At 46.3% G+C, this 6,000-nt stretch overlaps 1 protein-coding gene across 1 annotated transcript in view; it reads right to left on the bottom strand.

Moving 5' to 3' along the window:
- Positions 1–5,495, bottom strand: part of NADK (NAD kinase) — a 47,871-nt gene extending 42,376 nt beyond the window's left edge. Inside the window, exon 1 of the mRNA XM_073316399.2 lies at positions 5,289–5,495. The gene's annotated coding sequence lies outside the window, so the exon portion shown is untranslated. The remainder of the gene's footprint in view (positions 1–5,288) is intronic.
- Between the last annotated feature and the right edge of the window lie 505 nt (positions 5,496–6,000).

Genomic DNA, 6,000 nt, shown 5'->3' on the forward strand with positions numbered 1-6,000 from the left:
TGGGAGCTGCAGGGGCAGTGCCTGCAGGCGAGGGCAGGGCGCAGAGACCCCATCTCCCTCTGCTCCCGGAGCAGCTGCCGGACATGCCAGCCGCTTCTGGGAGCGGCGTGGGGCCAGGGCAGGCAGGGAGCATGCCTTAGCCCTACTATGCTGCTAGACTGTTAGTGGCTGATCTTCCGGTTTGGCTGCAGGAGGGTTGGCATGACAACCCTAGATCGAGACTGAGATAGACTTTCAGAGGTTCCATGATCGACCAGTCGATCGTGATCTACCAGCTGGTGACTACTGCTATAGTACTTTGTAACAACTGGAAAGTTGCCTTACAAAATACTAAGCCTCTCAGCACCCTATTTTAAGATACAGCCATTGCCTCTAGCATGGGATACTGTTTCAAAACTATTGCTGGTTCATTACTGACTCAGATGGAAATGCCACCTACTGAATCACCAACCACCACTTCCTTCATTCCTGACATGAATTACATCCCCATTCCAAAAGGACACGATGACAAAAATAGATATAATTTAGTGGCATGCATTAGTTATCAATTTATAATGTCTTTCACTTTTCAAGGTACACATGTTTAGTGGCTCAGTCACCTGTGAACTTGAGCTTGGAAATATTCATTTCAACATACTTTTGACTTTCCTAATACCTAGGAATTTCAGAAGAGGGGCCTGGCTTTCAGACAGACAAATGTGTGTGCCAATTATTTGATTTGTACATAATTACTGTGATCATGCATCAATAATACAGAAATTACTTTTTGACCTGGAAAATTATGCATCTAAGCTCATTTGTATTAACTTTGTACCACGGTTTTATACAATTTCTCAAAAGGAATACTAGCTTCTTCTGAACTAATCATAAAATATAATTCACTTAAAAATTATCTAAGTTTAAGAAAATAAGCCAATTTAAATATCAGATATTAAATGCCTAAAATAAAATATGACAGGTTTCAGAGTAACAGCCGTGTTAGTCTGTATTCGCAAAAAGAAAAGGAGTACTTGTGGCACCTTATGCTCAAATAAATTGGTTAGTCTCTAAGGTGCCACAAGTACTCTTTTTTTTAAATAAAATATGAAAGGCGTTTTTCAACATATTAGTATTTTAAATGTGATAGCTGAAAATCCCCTTATTCATTTTATTTGGGTTCATTCATCACCTTTTAAAGTAGTTATTATTCTTCAAAGATTCATTTGTTTGTCACAGGTTTAGTGACACCAAACATCAGTTTTGATACAATCCTGGACTGTATTCTGAATTATGTAAAAGAACCTTCCCAGAACAAATGCCAGGAAGTTTCCATTTTACATTTTACCTTTATGGCTTGCATATAAAGTGTAACCAAGATTATATTTCATATTAGATGCTCACCAAGAAAGCACTACAGAAAGTCAGAAAAACAGAATTCTATTTCTGTCTATGCCTAGTGCTGCTTTAGAAGTGTACGTGATCCCAGTACACTGCATCTATGAATCTACTTAACATTTTAAGACAATCCAATGCCTCAACTCCCCCTCTACTTCTACCTCTTTGGTCTTTAAGGAATTATTGGTCTAGTATCAGTAAGTCTTTGAAGTGGATTCCTGTGTTCTTCTAAGCTAATATCAGCCAAACCCGGAGTAACTATAGCAAGTTACGTGCCTATAGTGCCAAGTGACCAGTATGTTTCATTTCTTATGCGTAGCAAAAGCCAAATATTGGTGACAGCTCATTAGCAACTAAAATGACAATCATCCAAGAAGTCTATTTTTTTAATTAATGTGAAATTGTTTTTATGATTGTTATTCAGCACTCCTAGTGATTTTGCCAGGGTGCTTTATAAATAAATTATTAATTACTGAGTATTTATTTTGGCAGCTTGAATACTGTATCATTAGTAAGATCCATTCATTCTAACATAAGTGTTCAATTCTTATATTAAATTCAGCTAAAAAAGCATCAGGCAATGATATGTCAAGTTTTCACAGCTATTTCATTGTAACATTATCAAAGGGGAAAAAAGTCTGAACTTTTAAATTCAGAATTATTTATTTTTTGTATCATCACAATGCCTAGGAGACCCAGTTAAGGGTCAGAACATCTTATGCTAAGTGCTGTACAAATACAGAACATAAAAACAAAAAACCCCCAGAGACTGTAAACTCTTTGGATTAGGGACTAAGTAAAAAGACAAGAAATTGATACAGATGGGGGAGAACAAGGAAACAATGAGACAGCATTGGTCAACATATAAGCAGTTTCTCAGCACAACAGCAGCTTAATCGCTCTCAAGTTTTTTAAAGGCATCTTGGCAAAGTTCTCCTTTGAGGAGATTTTGAAGGAGGATAATTAATTAGTTTTGCAGATGTTTACGGGTCACTCCTCCCGAATGTAAGGAGCAGCCTGGGAAAAAGCATGAAGGTGCCCGTTAGAAAATTCAACAAGTGGGCAGTGAAGGCTAGCATCTTCGGCCGATCATACGAGATGGCTGACATCTCAATACCGAACCAGGGATGACAGGTAAGGTGGGGATAGACCAGGGGTGGGCAAATTTTTGGCCCAAGGGCCACGTCTGGGTAGGGAAATTGTATGCAGGGCCATGAATGTAGGGCTGGGGCAGGGGACGGAGTGTGGGGTATGGGAGGGGGTGCAGTGAGCAGGAAGGGGGCTCAGGACGGGGGTTGGGGCGCAGGAAGGGATGTAGCAGGGGGCTCAAGGCAGGGTGTTAGGAGGCTCAGGTGCAGGAGGGCTTCAGGGTGCTGGCTCCAGCCCAGCTCTGCTTACCTCAAGCGGCTCAGGGGTGGGAGTGGCGCGCAGCGGGACTAAGGCAGGCTCTCTGCCCGTCCTGGCCCCGTGCCACTCTTGGAAGTGGCCAGCATGTCCGGCAGTGGCTCCTGGGGGTGGGGTGTGGCAGGCAGTTCCACCATACGCTGTCCTCACCTGTGGGTACCACCCCCAAAGCTCACATTGGCCGCGATTCCCCATTCCCGGCCAATGGGAGCTGCGGGGGGCGGTGCCTGCAGGCAAGGGCAGAGCACAGAGCCCTCTGCCCTTCCCCACCCAGGGGCCACAGGGACGTGGTGTCATCCGCTTCCAGGAGCGACGCAGGGCCAAGGCAGCCTGGAGCCTGCCTTGGCCCTGCTGCGCCACTGGGCTGGCAAGCCTGCAGGCCGGACTGAAAGCCCTGATGGGCTGGATCCGGCCCGTGAGCCACAGTTTGCCCTACCCAGGACAATTGTGCTGCTATATCAATCCCTTCATATTGTGTTTACAATACCTAATGCGGTATATATGGGTGTTTGCCTCATTAATACTTTGCAAGGAAATCAAAGTGAAGTTAGATCAAGAATTGGTATGATATATGTATGAAGGCTGTTGTACAAACACACATTTTTATTAGATAACCAGAAATCGTATTGGACATTCAGATCACACCATTTGACCTGTTACACATCTACTATTGTTATTACTGATTTACTGTAATTCTCATAAGGGTAAGACTACCATTACATTCAGAAATCATTATCTTAGCTTCCTTTTCTATTAATTTGCATTATGCCTCTTCTGTGTCAATTATTCAGTAACTCAAGGAGTCCTCTTTACCAAGAAGCCAGTCAAATGGAGGATTTCTTTACATAGCTGTTTGCACCCAAAGGTTCCCCTTCAGTCCCACCAACAATGGAGAAGCATGTGTCAGCTGGACAAGTGTTTGGTTTGTTTTTTTTATGTTTTAGTTACAGATTTCCCTCCCACCCCCTCATGTAGATGGAGTCAAGAAATACACTACAATCACTGATAGCACTTGTGACTCAGAAGCATCTTTCCAGTGTATGGTTATACAACTTCTAACTCGTCTATTTCCAGTGAAAAACAGAAAGCATCACTGTCAAGAGTCAAAAATACCAGAGTAGAAACTTTTCTGCAGCAGCCCTCCTCCCCAAGATCATCTGTGCAACATTTCAAGCCACATTCTAGCTGTACTGTTTCTCTTCCTCTTTAATGTAGAGCAAAGATAAACAGAGCAGATATAACTAGATTGCAAGGCCCAGAACAAAACCGAAATTCCGAGCAACTTCCCCAACAGTTCAACCATCAAGACTGTGTGGTTTGATTAAAAAAAAGAAGCCACATTATTAACCAGCTGAGGACTCCTTCATATGACAAGGTGCAGTCACAGGCCTTGACTAGAGAGGGGGTTATTCTATCTGTTGAGTAGTCTCTTTTTCTGCACCTAGGCTCTGAGACCACATCTGTGTGTTTCCATCCCCTCAGTGCAGATTTAAGAATGATTATTCTTGGTTCACAGGAACTGAGAGAATGTTATTGTCAGTTTTCAGAGCAGCAGCCGTGTTAGTCTGTATTCGCAAAAAGAAAAGGAGTCCTTGTGGCACCTTAGAGACTAACCAATTTATTTGTTATTGTCAGTGTGTTTCTTAGACACCACTTGAGACCATCTATGGCTTTGCGAAGGAAACCTGCACTGAAACTAGTTACGCCAGAAGGTACCCTCTATGCAAGATATATATGCACAAACCATATGCCAGCTGGGCAACTGTTTAAGGGCCTGTACCAATGAAGCCACATTTGATACACACAGTTAATGAACATTGGAGTAGCACATGGTACATCCACAGTGCGTCAAGAACCACCAAAAAGACCCAAATATCATCTTTAAGCTTGGATTGATTATTTTATTGGTAAACATCAGTTTCACCCCATGCTAACAAAAATATTGACATTTTAAATTGTAAATATTGTAATTGAAATTTACAGACAGGCAAAGTAAGACAATATGCTGCTGGAGAAGTCAAGAGATTGATTTAAGGCTATTTAACATATATATTTTGATATGCTGACAATTTATGTTTTAATTATAAAGCTTTATTTTTGTGGATCTCAGTGTCTACGGTCATTAAATTAGTACCCTCGTGACCTGCTGCCCATCGTCTGGCCACCCCATAACTTCGCATCACTGTGAAAATTTAAACCAATAAAAATGAAAAAAGTCTTCAAATAAACACTGACATCCATCAAAATGATTAAAAAAAAAAAAGGGAAAACTGAATTCTGCCAGGCTTCATCCCAGAGACCAGTTGTGTGCCAAGCATCCTCCCGCGGGCCTGCCCCGCAGCACCCCACGCAGGGGCAGCAGCCGCTGCCCAGAAGGAGGCACCACATCGACCCGGGCAGCCTGGCTTTGCTACCTCCTCAGAGCAGGTCCTACCCCGCCCCCGCGCCCCCACTCCGCTCCATTCCATTCCCCCTCCCGCGCTCGCCTCGCGCCGCCGTCCCCCGCTCACCGCGCTGCGAGCTCTTCCCCTCAGAGGCCCGCCTGCCGGAACCGGTGGTATTGGCGGCGGCTACTCCCGTCCAGTGAGTGCGGCCGAGAACGCCGGCGCGCCTCCATAGTCCTCCCTGGTTCCTCCGCCTCCTCACGAGACCTAGCCGCAGCCGGGCCCGGAGCCGGCGACGGGGCAGGGAAGGCGGGGGGAGGGGGGGGAGAGAGAGAGAAGAGACGACAGCCCTGCGCATGCGCGAGACCGCCGCGGTTTCCCAGCCAGAAGGAGGCGGTAAGAGCAGCTGGGTTGCGTACGCGAGAGTGGGCTCGGAGCCCGGAGGCTGAGAGGGGAGAATCACGCTCATGCGCATGCGCCAAACCTCCCACGACACCGAGGGGGGAGCGGGGCAAAGGCGACGAACATCGACGCGCATGCGTGGGGTGCGGCTGGCTGAGCGCGGCCGCTATCACCCGTCTGGGTTGCCTCGTGTTCTGGCGCGTGGCGCTGCTTCGGCTCGGGGGCGGGGGGGCGCAAAGCGGCGCTGCGCTGCGCGCAGGGGGAGGGGCCGCCAATGCCGAGTCCAGTGGGTTTGCTCCATTTGAAGCGCCAGGCGGCCAGGCTGTGCTGGGACAGCGAGGAGCGAGGCTCGTGCTCTTTGGGGTCAGTGCGCTGCACCGTTTTGCACCCTTGGACCCCCTGCCACCCAGCTGGTCACCGTGTTACACATGCTGAG

Source organism: Lepidochelys kempii, chromosome 18, assembly GCF_965140285.1.
Source record: "Lepidochelys kempii isolate rLepKem1 chromosome 18, rLepKem1.hap1, whole genome shotgun sequence".
Lineage (NCBI taxonomy): Eukaryota > Metazoa > Chordata > Testudines > Cheloniidae > Lepidochelys > Lepidochelys kempii.